Raw genomic sequence first — 21,547 nt, forward strand, 5'->3', positions numbered from 1 at the left:
GAAAGCTGACTATCTACTTGGGTCCCTAGATCCCTTATTACTTCTTCAGATTTCAAGGGGTTACCTCCTATGTGGTAGTTCGCGGGTACTCTGTTTTTTCCAAAGGGGATTACTATGCATTTTTTAGCATTTAGCTTGAGATCATGGCTTTGACACCATGCATCAGTCTCATTAAGGCCCTTCTGGAGGATATCCATGTTGGCCAGAGACTCTGTTATCAGTCGTCTGCAAACTTGGTCAGCCACAGCCCTTCAGTGCTTGCCTGTGCCAAACAGGAGGGGCCCCAGGACAGAGCCCTGAGGCACACCGCTTGTTACTGGTCTGGTTTCGGACATAGATCCCGCTACTCTTACTTTGTGGGATCTGTCTGAGAGCCAGTTTGTGATCCACCTTGTGACGTAAGTGTTTATGCCCAGGGTGGTGAATACCCAAATGGGGAATGGTGTCAAATGTTTTAGCAAGGTCAAGGTAAGCCATGTGTACCTCCTTTCCCTTATCTATAGCCTGAGTAACTGTCTCAAAGAAGTCCACCAGGTTCAGGAGGCATGATCTGCCCTTGACAAAGCTGAACTGTGTTCCCAATCTCTCCATTTATGAGTTCCATAATGATTTGCTCCATTGCCTTACAGATCATACTGGTCAGGCTTATTGGTCGGTAGTTCCCAGGGTCGGTTGTGGGCCCACCCTTGTGCAGTGGAACCACCGTTGCTGTGCGCCATTCTATGGGCACATATCCTGTCAAAAGGCTGAGACTGAACAGGGTATTCAGATGCGGGGTTAATTCATTTTGGAGCTCGCGTATGACACAGCCCAGGACACCATCTGGTCCCATGGAGGCAGTGTTTTTAGCTTTAGATAGAGCCTTATTAACCAATGTACCAGTAATAATTGGAGTTACACAACCCCCTGGAATAGTAATAGGCCCTGCAGGTGGTGGTGGTGGTGGTGGTGGGGAATTTGCACTGAACCTGTCAGCCAAGATGTTGGCAATGTCAGTAGGGTCAGTGTATTTTGTTCCATTTTGTACTAGCTCAGAAAAGACCTGAGCATTGTCATTTAGGTTTTTGATGTAACCATAGAACGCCTTATGGTTATCCTTGGCATCCTTGGCAACATTCTTTTCTAAATTGGCTTTAGTTGACTTGATGAGGGCCCTCAATTTCTTACTAATGTTGATCAGGGATGATTTTTTCTACTTGAGATTTAGCCTTTTTTTGTATAAGTCTCCTTCTTTTATTGTATAGTTTGCTTATGGCCGGGGTCCACCAGACTGGTTTCTTCTTGCTTGAGGAAGGAGTCTTGGTTTTATTTGGGATAGCATGGTCCATGCAATCCTGAAGATGTATATAAAGTGCCTTGGTGTAGGATTCTGCATCCTGGATATCATTATCCTTCTGCAAGGGAATAGTAAAGCTTTCCACTTCTGACGCAAGTAGTTTGAAGTTTGCTTTGGAAAGGTTTTTTACGATGGTTTCTTTGACTGGGGAGGTGGAGGGGTGAGGATGTCCAGGGTTATCAGTTTGTGGTCGGATTTGACCAAGGAGGGAGTGATAACGGGTGTGGTACAATGGGCGCCCATATTTGTGATGATTAAATCCAATATGTTGTCCCCTCTAGTGGGAGAACATACCAGTTGTTCAAGGGCATTTGAATTTATAAATTCTATGAACCGCTGGGCATAGGAGTTAGAACTTTGGTAGTTTGTCCAGTCTATACCAGGGTAGTTGAAATCACCCACAATTATGGTGTTGGGTAGGACCTTTATATTTTCCAATGCCTCAAGGAATGCTGAGTGAGCATCTTGGGACATGGTGGGCGATCTATAACAGGCTACGACTTGAAATGTGGTTTTGCCTGCTGATAGTTGCACATGGATGATCTCTGGGGCATCATGCTGTGCCACTAACCTAGAGATGTGGGTATCCTTGATGAATATGTATACACCTCTGCCCTTTGTACTGCAATCTGGTAACTGAGGCCAGAAGGTATGATATGAATTGCAACCTGGTAGTGCTGGGGTGCTCTCTGGAGCCTTGAACCAGGTTTCCGTCACTGCACAAACATCGATTTTCTCCATACTGAGGAGTGCCTCGAGTGCGTGCATTTTGAGGTTGAGATGTCTGGAGTTGAGTAGCATTACCCTTAGTTTTTGGTTACCTGTGGTGGTTACGGTGGTTGGTTTGTCCTTTGAGCCTTGCCTAAAAAAGGCACTATGGGGATGGCAAGAGCCTTGGCCAGTATTCGAAAGCCTAGGGGTGACAGGTGCAAACCATCTCTGGTGAAACAGTGAGGCTTGTCTATCATGTCATCCCAGGCAGACAGACACTGGATCCCCTTAGAATGAAACCAGAAGTTTAGCCAATTGTTGAAATTGATCATTTTGTCTTTGTACTGTGGTGTCATTCTAGGTGAAGGTAGTATGCTTCTCAAGGTCAGGGTCATACCAGCTTGGGCTACATGATCAGAGAGCTCCTCAATGTCTCTTTTCATGTAGTCCAGGGAAGTACGTCTTAGATCATTCACACCAACATGTACAATGACGTGGTCATACTTGCACTTGTTCTGGAGTGACCTAAGTGCCTGTGTTATGTGGCAGATCCTAGCACCCGACAGGCAGCTGACAGTAATCTTCTCCTTGTTCAGCCTGGTGAGTGGAACATCTGTGTGCCTTACTATAGAGTCTCCTATTACTAGCGTGTTGGATATGGTGCTTTGCCATAGGGGCTGTCATGAGGCACACTGCTGAGGTGAATTATGTGTTTTCTGGCTTGTGTTTGGAGGTGCAGGTTGCTTGCTTGTCTGCTTTGGAGGGCCCTGTTTCTTTTTCAGATTGGTACCTAGTGCCTCCGAATATGTTTTTGTGTATTTATGTGTATGTTTTGCTGGTGCTTGTTTTGTAGATCCATGTGTGACTGGGGGTGTGATGCTAGTGTGTCTCTTCTCCTCTTGACTGTCTGTTGCAGTCATGGGTTGAGAGCACTTAGCCTCCAGTCTGGCTGTGTATTTGCATCTCTCACAAGTGTTTGTGTCTAGAGGTAAGAGGAGAGGGTTGTCTGTATACATGAGGCAGTTGTGACATTGCCTCAGGATGCCCAATTCCACCAGATGAACTGGAGAGTACACCTGAAGATGACCTCTGGACATGATTGGAAAAGTAAATTTCACTTGTCTTGTGGGCAATCGAGGGTCTTATGCTGTATTATAATACTGCTGCCTAGGAGATTTGGAAAATAATAGTGCTGTCTAGGAGATTTGGACAAGTGCTGATTTGGGTTATGCAAGTGCTGCAATAAGAGCAGTTGATCTGAAGCACTTGAGATGAGGCTTGGCTAGTTCTAAGGGAAAATTTGCAGTGCAGACTTTGTGGAGCCAGGAATAGTATACCCCAGCTAACCGGCGCTGCCCGACGCTGCTCTGTGCGCAAGACCACGCAAAAAGAGAGTTGCAGGGTTTTAACTCATTACGTCCGAGTGACGTCTCCAGGTGCATTGGAAGTTAACTCCTACTGACACCTCTAGGTATCAAATATTGCTTGTTCGTATTTGCATCAATAATTCCAAAACCATGCTATGTACAAGGTTTTAAAACATTTCATCCTAAAGCATACACAATGGCAAACTCAACTGCATTAATATTTGACCTCTGTCTAGTATAGGTAAATAGATATTAACTGTTGTATTTGTGATATTAATTTATATAGATATAATTTTCACATTTTTCTAAATATCTGAACAACCAAGTAACACAGAACTCCTTAGCGTTTTATGAAAGCTCTCAGTTAGATAAATAAAATGCTGCCAACAGTATGCATTTAACTTGAGTGGTTGCTGAGATATTGTAAGTTGTTTATAAAATATTATAAACATAATAGTTACTGTGTTGATTGCAACCTACAAAATTCATTTTAAGACCTAGAACCTAAGGAATACTACCACTATAAAAATAGCTTTGGCTGAAGGGAGTGTAATCTATACTTCTTTCATAACCCCTATGGTTCCAGAGATATGAACATTTGTTGGAAATGTGAGGACATGATTTGATTCTTTCAAAAGGCTTATGCTCCACCCATTGGAAGTTACAGTGTAAACCTCCTGAGGTCCATTGGAGTGAATGAGTTAAGAGGGAGAGATCAAGGAGTTTGGAATTGACCCAAAATGGCCAATAAAAACTACAGTTTCTAGGCAGTAACCACTCCCTACAGGGACAGGCAGGCTGCTCAGTGTTAACCACTGCCACTGGTGAACACATAGACTTCTCTTTAGCCCAAGTAAGCACTGGCCTCCAAGAAACATACAAACAGTTCAGAACAGCAATTCTGTAATTGAACTTTTTTTTTTAGATTATAGAAAGTGGGAAAATAGCAAGATTTTTTTTTGTTTTTTTGTTTTTGTTTAAGGATAGCAGAGACACACAAGTAGCAAACTTATCAGAACAGTGCAATAAATGACCCCAACATGTGTGTGCTAGGTCAGAGGCAGGTAAAATGCAATTTTAAGAAAAAAATATTTCAAATTAAGTGCAACACAAAAATGCAATAAACAGGCTCTAGATATGTTCTAAATACTGTTTCTAACACAGATATCAACTTTTGCAAATAATAAAATGCCGAAAAGTAGGCGGCAATGCAGTTTTTCTAAGAAATAAATCAGAAGAAAATACTTAAAATCTCAAAAGTGGCTCCTTTCTTCTCTCAGCATTTTCTCCTCTTGGTAGGTGCTTCAGCAACAACTATCAAGCCTGGAAATACACCAAAACCATGTGGCTGCAGGGTTTTAAGAGAGAGAGATCAACACATAATGTATTTTCCAAATTTTTCTAGTTATATGAAGGATGTGAGACAGAAATTAAATGTATATCATTATATGGTTTAGAGCATAACTATATGATGGATATGAAAGGTCTCATGGCTGTTTATGAAAAGAGAAAGGGAATTTCCTCAGAATGCTACCCCTATTACTTCATTCCAGCATAAATATCACCGTGGATTTCCTCAAAAAAGAGATATGCCTTGTGGACTATTTCAGTCAACAAAAGCAATTAAAATAACCATTTAATAAATAAATAAATACAAGCATGCATACATACATGCACACACAAAAATAGATAAACAGATACAGTTGTTTAACAACTTTTAATCAGCTTCCAGCACTATAAAATCCACTGCTGCTGGCATTATATTAAGTTGAATATTATTTGCTTTTGGGCACTGACAATTGGATGTGATCCGATTTGCCTGCTCTCATTATTCCATCAGTCTCCTCAGTCACAATAAAATCCTTAGCTAGCACCTGGCTAATCTGTTTTTGGCCTGCTTTGATGAAGTCTTCAAGTGTGAATTATTTTTGAACATGTCAAAGTAAATTATATACAATGCATACAGAGGTATGTTAAACATTAGTTCTAGGGACTTTTTATATACAGCCCCACAGCAATTATTCTAACTTACAAAGAGTAAAGTTTATAGGAAAAAAAAATCTTGGTAGTATTACGTAAGCAGTTCTAACAATGAAATCCATATAAATGTACAAGTAAAAATATATTTCTTTCTAGATGACATTTCACAGAAAGTGTGCCAAATAAATAGTAAAGACTTTCATATTCTTAGTATGTAACGTGGCTGCAAAAATCAGAGTTTGTCTTATAATATAACCTGTGAATCTAGAAAGGCATTTACTACAAATAATATGTTTTCCTGATGGGAATGAAATCCCTTTTGCATCCTGGGGAGAAGTGAAACATACATGACAGGGACCTACATACTTAGACCCATGATCCTTTTAAGTGTTATGTATACCACTTTATATGCCCATTATATCTCATACAAGTATTATATAAAAATGCTGCAGTATGAAAAGCTAGCCTTTCTCTGTACAACACACCTCATCTTATTCTACTTATAAAAATGGCTGCCACAACAAATTGAATGAATAAATACAGTTGAATAGAGAGTATGTAATAAAATAAATCAGTATTTTTTTTAAGAAAAAGAGAAAGAAATAGTCCATCAGATTATACTGCTTCAGCTGAGTCTCTCTCTTTCTCTCTCTCTCACACACACACACACACACACACACACACACACACACACACACACACACACACACACACACACACACACACACACACACACACAATTGCTCAAGCACGTAAGCAGGACTTTTGTTTAATGGGAAGACACCAGCACTAATTTATAGCTGCACAATCAAAGAAAACATATTTACTATATATATATATATATATATATATATATATATATATATATATATATAACTAGGGATCTTTGGATAATTCTTCAATTACCAATGACAGAAAAGAAAGAATTCTAGAGATGTACTGATGTTGACTTTAGCAATACAGTTACTGAATAAGTTACAATGAACGGTTGGCATGAATAAAAATCATCAGTTAGAAACCAAATTCCTCTTAATTTCCTTCATGTAAAAAAATAATTTTTGCCTAAGCTTTAATAATCAAAGTTGATAAAATAATAGTTCCCAGTGAACTCACAATCTAAATACTTGTGACGACACTTGGAAACATCTGTAAAAAGTAAAGGGTAAAGAAATAACGAGAGCTATAATGTATTGGACAAGAATGTTGATTCACAACATGCAGTGCATATATGTGGTAAATGCAGACCATACCTTAACAACAGTTCAAAAGAAGAAATGATAGCTTGTCTAGTACCAGGCCATTCATGATATAGAGGGGGCACAGGTTTCTGAAAGAAGTCATATGTCTTATACGTCCACAATGGTTCTCCAAGTACCCTGAAATAGCATACATTCAAAATCGCTATTGTGGAGGGCTGCGCCTCCCACAGCCCCTCTAAAAAATATATTCCAACTCTGAGATCACACTACAGTGAGGAAAGGGCAAATTTTCTGATCTTCACTGTACCGCGATCTCACAATAAAGATTTTGAGTATGTGCATTTTCGCTCAGTGGAGTGTTAACAATTTCTTCCATTCGTTGTTTTAACATAGACCCATCTGAAGATTATAGACTTTAACATTCTGTTTGTCTTTTCGGCTTTTCCCGGTTAGGGGTCGCCACAGCGGAACTCCGGTCTGCTAATGATTGGCAGTCATCTTCTTTTATGGGGCCAAGTATCCAGCCCGATGCCCAACCTTCAGCAAAGGCATGCCCATTCACGCATGTCTTTCGGAGGCCACTCTACTGCAGGGAGGACATGCAGACTCCACACAGAATGCACTCCAGCTGAGAATCAAACAGGAGAACCTCTTGCTGTGAGGCAGTGGTAAGCTGTGTGTGTGTGTGTGTGTGTGTGTGTGTGTGTTTGGTCTTTGGTGTCTGAGAGAGAAGGCAAAGCCAAGCAGAGCTGTGAACAGTAATGGCACTGGTCTACTCATCCTTCCCATGAGCTCTCATGGTAGGTATGGTTTGATGGTTTGGAGGTTTTGTGTGTGTGTGGGTACTTTGGGTGGTTTATTAAGAATCTGCACTTTTTCCTTGTTCAGCCTGCTAGGGCTCTCAGCTGAACAGTTGTTTATACTCCTCAGCCGAGTAATTCATAGTCATGCAAATTCAGCTTTAATTAGACAAATCTTTACAGTGAATATGCATGACTATTAATTGCATTTTATTGCAGTAAAGCAACTCTGCCTTTGTGCAAGATAATCTATGCAGCTGTATGTATTTCAGTGAATTCCATTCAAAGGAACATTTGATCACAGAGACTGAATATTATACCATGATCCTTTCACGCTGATTGGCCAGCGTGCCGTTGTAAATCGAGTTATACCAATGGAAAAGGTCCGGTCACCCGGACTTTTTCCATTAGTCTTTCGTTTTTTTGCTACTGTCTCGCTATGTTAAATGGGTTTAACATATGAGACAGCTTTAAAATAAGCAACGGAGATCTCCGTTGCTTATTTTAAACTGTCTCATATGTTAAACCCATTTAAAAAAGCAATGGAAAAGCAAGATCTCCGTTGCTTTTTGGTGTTTTGCTATGTTAAATGAGTTTAACATAGCGAGACAGTTTTAAAATAAGCAACGGAGGTGTCCGTTACTTATTTTAAAACTGTCTCGCTATGTTAAACTCATTTAACATAAACATAAAAAAGCAACGGAGATCTTGCTTTCTCCATTGCTTACAGCTCTGATGTACGCGAGGCGCCGCAGTACATCAGAACTGCCGGATGCCAGACATCTGTGGAAGGGCAGTAAACAGGCATTATACTATGCCATTATTTAAGAAAAGTAATAGTTTCTTTTCTTAAATAATGTCATATAATAGCAATAACCCACTTCTGGTGTGGGTAATGCTGTTTACCCACGGTTGGCTTTGTTTGGTCCCTCAGGCTTCGCCCTCGGGACCAAACCACGCCAACCGTGGGTAAATTTAGCATTACCCACACCCAGGCATGGGTTATTGCTATATTATACCCTTTACTTGTTAATGGGCAGGCATTTGTAAGGAAACTGTCTACTTCAGCAACTTTACTGATGCCTGAAAAATCAAAATCACCAAAGGCAGAAGTACTACTACTATAATAGAAGTTCCACAAAACTCTCAGATTTGAAGGTAGGAGATAAAGTAAAAATGTCAAAGCCATGGGAAAGGCTGCAACTTAAACTAATTGATAAATTAGGTGTACCTACATAGTTTAGCATTTGTAGTGAAGTTAAAAAGTTGTATTGGAGAAATTGCAGACATTTATAACACAAATGGGTCAAAGTTTAAGGAAGCTAAGGAAGCAGAACTATTACATCCAGTACTGTTACAAGAAAACAGAAATTGAAAATTGTAATAATACAATTTGCAGAGAGAGAGGCTTCTCTAGTCATGTCTTCAGGTAAAGCTTTAATTCAAACTTTCTGCACAACAGAAGATTTATCAGTGACATTTTTTGTGGGATTCTTATAGGGTTGAACTTGAAGGGTCCTTAAACTATTTAAATGAATCATCCATGGTTTAAGTTTATTGGTTAATTGGTAAGTACTAGACAATGAGTCTGCAGACTATTACAAGACTAGGCAAAAAAAAATATTCAGAAATTCCATCCAGCATCAAGGTTGGCAAGACAAAACAGACCATGTGAATATTTGAGGCTGCCCATCCAGTTATCTAGGTTTATCTTGAAGGTGGCAAGGATGCTAGTCTGTTTGATATGTAGTGGAAGTGTGTTCCAGAAGTGATCACAATGATGCATCTTATTTATCTGTTAATAAAGGTTTAATTCTACTAATGGTGTTCTATTTGAAGTACCATTTGTTCTGTTAAGAATTGGAGATCACAATGACTTGGATATTTCATGGTTGGAAAGGCTATACACAGATTTGCATGGAGGTGTGCATAAGAGACTGGGTATGGCTAGAGGGCTGCAAGTCTGTCCTGGTAACCAAAATGTTTGAGGCCACATTGATCTTTTTATGAACCTCTGAGGTCTCTCAAGGTGGTATGATGTGATATGGGTAAAGCAAATGAAAATGTCATTGGATCTAGTTCAGACACCTTTGGAAATTAGAGGAGCCAAGACAGAAGGCTTTCTGCACTATTATGGAGACACTGTGGTTAAACAATAAGGAATTATCAATTTGAGTGTCTAGATCCCTTGTAGCAGTGTCTGTTTATAGGTGTCTATATGGCGTTGGAAAATATTTGCTTACTAAATGAACCAAACTAGATTGTTTCACATTTTATTTGAGACCATTGTACTTTCACAAATTGATAACATGGTCTAACCTATGCTGGAGCAATTTTGAATCAATGGAGGACATAGCAACACCAAATTTACAGTCATCTGCAAACTTAAACAACCATAGACCAGGTGTGTTGCCTTGAAGTTCTGAGAAATAGATGACAAATAGAAGAGGGCAAAACACTGAGCCTCCTGGTATAGTACTGGCATATGGAGAATAGTGTCAATGGCCTTGGCCGGGTCCAGATATTTTGAATGCATTTTATAAGCACTGTCAACTGCTTCTGGTATTTTTTCAAAGAAATTGATGAGGTTAAAGAGGTAGGGTTTTCCTTTGACAAAGCCAAATTGATGAAAGTACAGGGTTAAGGAATTTTCAATGTTCAGGTTAATGACATCTTTAATACTATACTCAACATCTTTATGAGACTAGTGAGATTAATGGGTCTATAGTTTCCAAGGTACATAGCTGGACACCTGTTGTGCTATGGCATTGTAATGGCTATTTTCCAGGCTTCAGGAATGTAACTAGTAGAGAGGCTTGGATTAAAGAAGTTATGTAAGGATTCAGATAGGCCATATCTGGCACTCATAATCAAGCAACTTGGCATATTATCAATACCAATGAATGAGGTGCTCTTAACTGTTTAGAGGGCAGAGAGAGGTTGTTACATAATAATTTAATGGGGTGGCTGGGATTGTGGAGTCAGTGGAATAGTTATAACTTTCATTGGACAAAATTTGCACTAAATTTGTCAGCATGGATATTAGCTATTTTCTGTGGGTCAGTGTGTGCAGTATTATTATGGACTAGTTCCAAACATTGTTGGTTGTTAGTTCCTAACCTCCTGATATAGTTAAAGAAAGATTTGAAGTTATTTTGGGTTTTAGTGGTTATTTTAAGTTCACAATCAGCTTCCTAATGGTTCCCTTAAGATCTTTACCAGTTTGTTTAAGTGTTGTCTTATGGTAAGTAAAATGAGACCCCTTATAAGCATTAAGCAATTTATCTTGCTATATAATTTATTTATATGGGTATTCCACAGTAGGGTTTTGTTTTATAATTTCATATTATAGTGTGGATAGGGACTGTATTATTAATGCAACTATGTAAGTGGGAGTTGACGTCAGAGGCATAAGCAACACCTTTAGGAATGGAATTTATCAGAGGAGGATTACAGTGGAATTTAGGTTGTCAAGTAAATGAAAAACGTTTGTTTATGAGACGTTTCTATGCAGAGCGGTATTTACAGGGGAAGTACCAGCAGTTTAAAGGAAAGGTCATAAACCTATGGTCTGATTTTAAGAAGGCAGAAGGATACATATGGAGATGTGCAAGAAGAGGCCAGACTTGTGAAGACTAGATTAAGGATATTGGGACCCCTAGTTTGACGGTTAGCATTTATAATGTAAATGATGCAGTGGGCATGCCAACCACTGGCAGTGTAGGCCAGCCAGTTTATTGATAGATTGTTTTGAAAATTTAATTAAAGTTTATTTAATATGCAGTAGTTTGGATGTAGAGATATGTAAGAACGAAGCTGGTAGTTGGCTTCTCACTAGGATATTCAGAAAGGAGCTAAGAGGTTACAAATATCTGAACTTTTCAAGGATGCATTCCCATGCATACTAAAAGGAGGCATATAGAAAAGGTAATAGGTGAAAACGTGTAGATTAACTTCTGGAGACGGGCATCCAGATAACAAAATGAAGGAAATTGCTGAGTAATTTTTTTTCAGAGAGACTAATAAAAAATGGTCAGTTTGGTGAAGAAACATGTTTTAGACAATAGATGGACTCATACACCTATGACCAAGGTAGGTTGAAAAACTTTCATTCCTCTTCCTGTAACTTTTTCAATTAGTAGCAATGAGTTAAATGACATGATTCACAAAAATTGTCAGATTCTGAAGGGAAATGAGACAATAAATAAGACAGGTGTTGACACCCCTTTTTAGTGATAAGAGAGCTACCAGTCTGAAAGAAGTTAAAGTAAACACAAAGAAAAGAATAAGAGATCTGACAAAAGAACACAGGAACACAGGGATTGTACAGGGCAAACAATCACAGGGACTATAAGATGCCCAGCTATCTCCATGCCTTTAAGTAAACAAACAAAAAGTTCTTATCCCTTATCAAGCAGTTAATATTTATTACCTCACAAACTGAGCAGGGCCTTACATGATAACCTTAGTGTAAATTTAAATTTATGTCTACAATCCAGTCTTGAAGGCTTAACTTAAAGGTAGTCAAAGTAGTAATTTGACTTGAAGAGACAACTTATTCCATAGGCTGGAATTATACTGTGTTAGGAACCTATCCCTCTAGCAAATCTTACTTATGTTCTGGTGTAGATTCAAGTCCATAGTACAGGTGTTTGTAGAGGTGCTGGTTTTGCAGAGAAAAAGGAGTTCAAATAGGATTGGATTAAAAAAGCTAGACTCAGGCCACCTCAGAGCAGCTGGTAGGTCATGCTAATCTTTGGGACAGTTGATAGATTTAATGATTTTTAAGCTTCTTGATATGCTTTGATTTGTACATATCATTGGGGGCACTATATTCAATGATGGGTTTGATAAGGAAAGAATATAGGGGTAGGATGACTTCTTTGGCTCTTGAAGGGCCAGGGTAACTTCTTTGGCTCTAAAATATATTACGCTGCACTTTTTTCCATTTAAATTGAGACTCTTTTAAGTGCACCAGATATGTCCACATTGTAAAGCATGCTAGAGTTGTTTAGTATCACTGGATGAGGAGATAACCGTACCTATAGCTTGCAGTCATCAACAAACTTCGTCACTTCACTTCTGGGATATTGGCTTGGATATCTGCAACATAAATGCTAAACAGGAGAGGGTCAAGTACAGATTCTTGTGAGACCCCACTCATTACAATTTTACATTGAGAGAGTGTACCATCAATTTTTACAACTTGAGATTTGTTGGGCAGCCAGTTTGCAATCCATTAGACAACATAGGTGTTTACAGTAAGTTTGTCTAATTTCTCAGTAATTCCAGTATGGGGTAATAGTATCAAAAGCCTTTTCCTGGTCAAGATAAGCAGTGTACACAGAGTGACCAATGTCCATAGCATCTATAAGCTTTTCAAAGAAGCTTAGTAGGTTCAGATGGTGTGAAATCCCCTTCACAAAACCAAACTGAGTAGGGGTCAAGTTTACTTAAGTTGCCTAGGTCTGCATAAATGAATTCTGCTATGGTATGTTCCATGGCTTTGCACATAAGGCTTATGAGGTTGATGGGCCTATAATTATCTGGGCCTTACAGGGGTCACTCTTGTGTACGGAATTCACAGTGGCTATTCTGCAGGCATCAAGAACAATCCTTGCAGACAGGCTGAGGTTAAGCAGTTTAAGTAGTGGCTTGAATAGTACATATTTGTCACTAGTGAGAATGTAACCAAGTAAGTTGTTTAGTCCTATGTAAGTATTAGTTTTAGCCTTTAACAGGGATTCTAAGGCTTATTCCATGGTTATTTCATGGGAAACTAAATGTCCAGGAATACTAGTAACAAAATGGGTAGGTAAGATTATATCCCTAAAATCAGAGTGTGTGATATGATTATTATAGGTTCATAGGCGTGTACTAGGCTAATGGCCCTGGAGCCTTTACAAGCCTAGCCCATAGGATTACCCTTGCATCGTGCCACCCGACCTTAGTTCCCAGTGCCTCTGTCAAGTAGAGCCACTGGAGTGATCCCCGGGGTGAATTTTCTATTTTCCATCCACTAATCAAGATTTCTCTTGAAGAGGGCCAGTGAGGTGCTCTGCTTGACCTGTATGGGAAGTCTATTCCATAGCATGGGCAGTCTGTGGGTTATGAACCTGTCCCTCCAGATTGTTCTGTTGTTTGTGGTAATGAGGTTGCGGTCTCTGGAGCGTGTAGTGTGGAGGGATTGGGATTTCTTTAGATGTAGCATTTCTGACAGAGCTGGGTCAGACATGGCTTTGTAAATCAAGCAGAGATCGCCTCTAAGTAGGCGATAAGAGACAGACAATAATTGGAGTTTTTTGAGTCTGTCCATATAGGACAAGTGTTTAAGGCCTAAGATCATCTTTGTGAGGTATTTTTGCGGCCTCTCCAGTTGTTGTAGATGTCCAGTGAGGTATATGCCAAATGGGGCATTGTACTCGATGACTGGCCTAATGAGGGAAGAGTAGAGGTAGACAATGACCTCTTTCTTCCTGGATGCAAAACCCTTAATAATGAGATGTGCCACATAGAAGGACTGTCTGACCACAGTGGCAATGTGGTGGTCAAAAGAGAGGTTGCTGTCAACCTGTGTTTCCAGATCTCTTATGACACCTTCTGTGTTTAGTGGACTACCATCGATGTGGTAATTCGTGGGAACTGGGTTTTTCCCAAAGGGGATGAGCTCAGTGCATTTCTGGATAGCATTCTTTAATCTTCTGACATAGCAAAAGAAAGAGTTGAAGTTTTCTTTGGTATTTATGATAAACATAAGTTTGTTTTCTGCTTTATATTGATTTATTATTTATTTTATTTTACATTTGTTGACTGGGAATGTCTGACTGAGCCAAAGCCCTTTTTCAACAGAGGCCCAGAGAGAAAAGCTCCAGTAAATAAATATCACATTTAGTCATTATACAGATATTAAAGAAGTGGTATAAGGCAAGCAGCTAGCTGACTATGAGAGCATTTTTAAGAGTATACATATTACATTTAGTCATCATACAAATATTATAAGTGTAGAAAAACATCAAAACAGTTAGATTACAGCCACAGCATTTTAAAAGTAGTAGTTATTATGAAAAAGTAACATAGGAGTAAAGTGTTTTTTTTTAATTGAATCAAACAGGGTACAGTAAAGTATAAGAAAGAGAGAAATACATAGATTAGGAGAGTGTAGCAGAGTTATCAAGGAGGGTTTGAGCATTGGCAGACCTATTTCCTGTTGAAATATTCTTTCAGAGTTAGTTTAAATTGTTTGGGATCTGTGTGTGTTCGAATTTCGAGGGGAAGTTTGTTCCATTCAATAGAGGGGTGGTAGCTGTATAAGTTACACCCTGCTTTAGATTTGGGCTTATAGATTTTTAAGAGGTCTTGGGATGAGTTGTGGAGGTTTCTTGAAGGAGCATAGTGGGAGATGACAAAGTGTAAGGCTGGACAGAAAGATGGCTGGTAAAGAATTGAGTGTATGGTTTGAAGCTAAGAGAGAAAGAGGAGGTGAGGCAGCTCAAGCCAGTTTAAATATCTTAGAGAGAGACAGTGATGAGATCTATAGGATTGTTGAGATGCAAATCTAGCTACTTTATGGTATGTAGTCTCAAGTCTAGTAAGGAGAGAGGAGTTAAGGTTAGTAAGGATTTGTAAGCAGTATGTTAAGCAGGGAAGAAGGTAGGCATGCGTGAGGGCAATTCTAGGTTCTTGAGTGAGAATTTTTATATTTCTATATAGTAGACCTAATTTAAGGTGAGTTTTCCTGATGCAATTATTTATATGGAGTGCAAATTTTAGTTGATCATCAATTGTGATACCAAGGAGTTCTGAGCTAGGTTCAACTACAGACGGGGTCTTGTTAAGTGACTGGATAGTAAAAGAGGTCTTGATGTGGTCAGATGTTTTAGGGAGGCAGAGTAGGAATTTTGTTTTTTTAGGGTTGTGGATGAGTTGGTTGTTTGAGAGTCATGTTTCCACTAAGTTAAAGAATGACTGGGTAGCTGATAAGAATTCAGAGGGAGAGTTTGCTATAGTTATGACTGTAGAGTCATCAGTGTATTGGATAATAGAGGAGAGTGGGCAGGAGGTATAGAGCAAGTTTGTGAAAATGTTGAATAGTAGTGGCCCTAAAATGGATCCTTGTAAGGGGAGTAGATAAAGCAGTGTCCCATTTTACTTGATTGGAATCTATCTTTTAGATAGCTTTCAAATCATGCCACTGTATCTGGGGAAAAGTTGAGGTTAGACAGTTTGTTTAATAGTAGAATGAGAAACAGTATCAAAGGCCTTTGAGAGATCTAGGAAGAGACAGGAGATAAGTTTATGATCATCTCTGGCCAGGGAAATAGTATTGAGAAAGGATAGAAGTACAGTATAGGTGCTATGCTTTGGTCGAAAACCATGTTGTGTAGGTGTAAGTAGGTTTTCCAGAGAAAGATGTTCCATGACTTGAGTATGTATGCATTTTTCAAGAACTTTTGACAGGGGAAGAGGATGGTAATGGGTCTAGAGTTTGATATTTCAGTGGAGTTACCTCCTTTGTGGATAGGTAGGGTGTAGAACTGTTTCCAGATGGATGGCACTTTGGATTCAGAGATGGAGCGGTTTATAATGATAGAGATGGGAAAGGGAAGTGAGTGAGCAGCTGTCTGAAGAAAGTATGATGGGATGTTATCAGCAGATACTGAGCATGGTTTCAGTTTGTAGAGTAGGGTTCAGGTGTATGTTGTGGAGATGGACTTGAGGGAGAAGATTTTGCGAGGCGTGGTTGTTGAAGAGGAAGCTAGGTTTTTGGAGTTCCTTGTATTGGAGCTATTGGAGTTAAAGAGTTGGATATTGATTTAACAAAGTAAGTATTGAAGGTGCTGGCAGGCTCTACTGATGTCTTTTCAAGGGTAGGGTTGGGTGAGGTATGGTTTCCAGGGTGAAGTAGTTGGTTGATAGCATTCCAGAATTTTTTGGGTCAGATTTTAGTGTTGTTGGGGATTATTATATAATTTTTTTTGTCTTTATTGATAAGCTTTTTGACCACGTTTCTTTGTTCTTTATATTTTTGTAGGTCAATTGGGTCTTTTGTTTGTAGCCATTTTTCCAGGACTTATCTCTAGACTTCATGAGAGTTCTTGTGTTTTTCGTTAGCCAAGGAGATATTGTTGCTTTTGTTCTAATTTTCAAGGTGGGGATAATGAGCTTATGATATCAAGAAAAGTAGAGTTGAAAGCAATGACAGCTTCATCTAGGGGGAGCTGAGTGAGGAAGTCCCAGCATATTCTAGATAATAGGGTGTTAAATGTTTCTTGGTTGAAGTTGGAGAGATTATGTCTAGTAATGTATCTGTGTGGTTTAGAGAGGTGGTTTGTATATCTTAGCACCTTTATGGATGAGTGGTCACTCAGGGAATCGGGAAGGGTTTCTGGATTGTGGTATTTGGAAGGAGCTGAGACAAGTATCCAATCAATGAGGATATTTGTGGTGTGGGAGTTATTAAAATGTGTTGGGTTAGTAATTAGATGAGTACATCCATATAAATTAATATTGTGTGGGGATCCTGGGTTATTTAGGGTTAGCCAATTAATATTTATGTCACCAAGGATGATTGTTTCATTTGGAATGCTCAGGGAGAGATAGGAGAGAATGTTTTCCAGCAGTGGAATATTTTTTCCTGGTGGAATGTAGGTGGCTACTATAGTAATTGTAATGTAGTTGTTTAGTTTAAGGTTAACTGCCAGTGTTTCTGCTGGAGAGAAAGATGGGATAGAATGTGTTAGGTGAGAAATAGTAAGATTGTTGGAATAGACTATGGCAACTTCCCCACCCTTTTTGTTTTTATGGTCAAGGCGAATTATGTTATAGCCAGAGGGGAGAATATCATTATCTAGGTTGTGGGGTTTAAGCCAGGTTTCTGTTACTGCAATGACATCTGGGGTATGATTCGCTATCCATGCATGAAACTGACTTAACTTTGTTGAGAATGCTTTATATTTTCTAATAGTGCTCTTAAGTCCTTCCAGGCATGTTTCATTGTGGCCTTGTGGCGGAGGAATGGGAATTTCTTGCAATGTTTCATCGTTTTCCTTGTTTTTTTATACAGTTTATTTACATGAAAGTTCTACCAGAAAGTTTATTCCTCAATTTACCATTATATTTATGGCAGATGGGTACTGACTTTTCCATGCATCTATTTAGCTGTTGGTAAAAGCTGGAGGTTAATACAGCACCCCTTTCAGTTGGGTGTGTTTGCTAGTGATAGTTGGGACGTTTGAGCATGTTTTCTACAAGCTGAACTAGGGTTGCCCTAATGAACTTCTTAAAGATGGTCTCAATTGTTAATGGGATAATGCAACTAGGCCTGACAAAAAAGATGACCAATTTGGGGTCAGATTTAACTAGGGATGAGGAGAGGCTTGGTTTGGTACCAGTGAGGGTTAGGATGGTAAGGACCAGGTCCAGATGTTAAAACCTCTAGTGGGTAGTTTTATAATTTTCTCCAGTGCACTGTTATTAACTAAGTCTAGGAAACACTGAGAATAACTAGGTATAAGTGTGTCAATTAAAGCTTGTTTAATTGAAAGTCCCCCTGGCAAGAAGGTATTTGGTTTAATATTTAATGTCTCAGTGTAGTTAAGGTAATTTTCATGATCCAGACAAGAAGTTCCTTGTAGATCTGGATATAGGCTTGCAATCCAAAAAAAATATAGAATATATCAACAACAAAGAAGTGGGATGCAAGTCCAACCAATGGCTTCAACAGAGATACTATTTATTTGACAAAGAACAGAAAATAAAACGTAAGCGCTTTCGCAGTGTGTCCCACTGCTTCCTCAGACATATACATATTTGAAATGGAGCTTCCACTTACATACTGTTACCATCAGTCACTAATTGAAAGCACCTGCTCCATGCATTCTCTTCTTAAAGTCATATAATGCATGATCAAAAACAGCATGTTGGATCCCATGTATTCTGATAAAAATACATCTAATGTACTTAAAGCACTTCAGTCTTCTAAAAATACATAACACAGAACAATATATATATCCACATAAAATATATACAATGTACGTAGAAAATGTGTATATGTTACAACTCTAAAAAGCTATAATACATATAAAAAAGGAGTGTATCTCACACCCCCTTTTCTACATGTGTAAAACATAACAGTCCCAGAAGTATACTGAATATGTGTTAGTGTTTTAGGGGTCTACTCTTTAATATAGGCTTAATGGGGACCTTATCATTCAGACCCTTCCCAGAGTCAGCCCTAAGCCTAACTATCCATTTGGTTTTGTTAGTTTCTGTTCTGTTTCTCACGTTACCTTGTCTACTGTCTATCTTAGTGTTTTCAATCATAAAAAACTTAAAGTTATGTTGTTCTGTGGTGTTCTTCACATGCTTGGCTAACGCATTCATCATGACCTGCTTGTGAATGTCATACAGGTGCTCCCTAATTTTGTGCTTAAATTTTCTATCAGTTTTGCCTACATAGAAGGCTTGACAGATTTGACAGGAAGCCAGATACACTATGTGCTCTGTGTCACATGTCCCATTTGCTTTGAACCAAAAGGTTCTGTTTAAATCTGGATGCTGATATTGTTTTGACGTATCAATAAATTGGCAAAAATTACATTTACCACATGTCTTGACCTCTCTGTCTTGGTTCATGTTGTTAAATCTGGGGTAGCATAGCTGCCTTTTAATGTTAGTCATATTCCTATACACAAAATTAGGCTTAGTACCTACAACTGCTTCAATTTCTGGGTCCGCTTTTAAAATAGACCAATATCTCTTGAATATATCAGTGGCTATTCGTATATTGTTAGCATATTTCAAAGACATCCTATGGTTTTTATTAAGGGGGCAAGGGATGAGGCTGTCTAGGTTGTGTGTAGATTCTGAAGATTTCAAAACTGAAATGTCTAGGCTTAGGGCTGACTCTGGGAAGGGTCTGAATGATAAGGTCCCCATTAAGCCTATATTAAAGAGTAGACCCCTAAAACACTAACACATATTCAGTATACTTCTGGGACTGTTATGTTTTACACATGTAGAAAAGGGGGGGTGTGAGATACACTCCTTTTTTATATGTATTATAGCTTTTTAGAGTTGTAACATATACACATTTTCTACGTACATTGTATATATATATATATATATATATTGTTTTGTGTTGTATATTTTTAGAATACATTGAAGTGCTTTAAGTACATTAGATGTATTTTTATCAGAATACATGGGATCCAACATGCTGTTTTTGATCATGCATTATATGACTTTAAGAAGAGAATGCATGGAACAGGTGCTTTCAATAAGTGACTGATGGTAATAGTATGTAAGTGGAAGCTCCATTTCAAATATGTATACGTCTGAGGAAGCAGTGGGACACACTGCAAAAGCACTTACGTTTTATTTTCTGTTCTTTGTCAAATAAATAGTATCTCTGTTGAAGCCATTGGTTGGACTTGCATCCCACTTATTTGTTGTTGTAATTTTCATGATATTTGTAGTACATTGGTGGGAATCTATAGCTAGCACTGAAGTAATAATTGGATTTTCTAAGACTAATTCAGATCTCCAGGAGCTCCAAGTTAATGTCATGGGTAATTTGATATGAGGTAATGCTATTTCTAACAAACACAGAAACTCCCCCACAGTTACTCAATGATCTGAAGACATGATAGGCACTAAATGCTGGTATGAAGGGAGTGCTGTCATTGCACTGAAGCCATGTCTCAGTAACTACACAAATATGAATGTTTTTGAGTTGCAGGAGAGCCTCAAGTTCTGGCATCTTTGTATTTAGATGTGTAGCACTGAATAACATCACAGTGATATTTTCTGAATTTGAGTTTGAGTCTGTTATGCAAGAATGTCCTGTGAGGAGGGGGATCTGCCTAAAAAAGGCACTATGGGGCACCAACAGGACATTTCCTTACTTTGGCTGTGGCCAGTTCAAACGGATGTCTTTTATGTTCCCATGTTTTAAACAGTTATTTAAATAACCTGGTGAGTTAAACAAGGAAATATATGTTTGAAATTAAACACATTATTTACTTTGCACAATTTATTTATTTATTTCATTTATTGACCAGAAAGGTCCAAACAGGTGCAAGACCCCTTTCCAGTGGAGGCCAAAAATACATACAAGAATAATAAACATATATCAAAGTGAGATCACAACAGGTAGTATTATTGACAGTACCTGAAAAGCACAACACTAAAACATTCTGTTCTGTATCAGATTAATCTTCTCAAAATTACAGTACAAGAAAAACAGAGAAAAAAGTAGTGCCTAATAAAAGAGGGGTTCTGGTGGAACTGATGGGTGGGAAAGAATTAAGAAACTGGAATTGTGGAGATGATGAGGAGTTACAGTGCATGGGTAGAAGGTTGTTGTAGGTGTGCCACAATGCGTTACCTGTTGTTTTTATATTGGTAAGATTCTAAGAACTTTGAAATAAATGGTTGCTGAATGTCAGCGAGATATAAAAAATAAAAAAGGAGTTCTCTGTATAAACACAGTAACCAATATCCAAATATTAGGAGGTTTACATTGTTTGTACTTGTGCATATTTCTAGTGAAATTAGACATGGGGATATGAATATGCTTTTAGAGCAGAATTATGTTGACAAATGAATTTTAATTATTATGAACCATTAAATGCTAATAGCAGAGGTATTAAGAGGCAGGATAATATGTAGCAGGCAGTTTGATTTTTTTTGGATGTGTCACTATATGTAATTATTTTTTTGAGGGTTTTTTCCCTTCTGCATCATCAAATGGTTCCCTACCCAGTGCTTCATTTCTATTGCTGGGTCTGTAAGCCATCTCCTTAACCCCAGGACATTTCTGATAGGGCTGGAGATGACATGGAACTTGAGAGCATCCTTGGAGTTTGGCCATTCACATCCACTAAATTTTGCTTTCTATTTTTTATTACCTCCCCCTGCTGCTTCCCCATCCCTCTGTTCCCTTGTGGTACATCTAATCGATGGGTGTGCAATAGGATCATAGGAGGTTACTAGGCTAATGGTTCTGGGACCCTTACAAGCCTAACCAAGAGTTTATCCCCCAAAAGGAAACCTCAGTCAGCACCATTGCCCCTGTCAGTGAGAGGCACAGGTTGAACCCCTGGGACAAATTTGTGGTTTACCATCCACTCATCAAGGTTGTGCTTGAAAAGG

This window comes from Protopterus annectens, chromosome 6.part0, assembly GCF_019279795.1.
Source record: "Protopterus annectens isolate FY-2018-M chromosome 6.part0, PAN1.0, whole genome shotgun sequence".
Taxonomy (NCBI): domain Eukaryota; kingdom Metazoa; phylum Chordata; order Ceratodontiformes; family Protopteridae; genus Protopterus; species Protopterus annectens.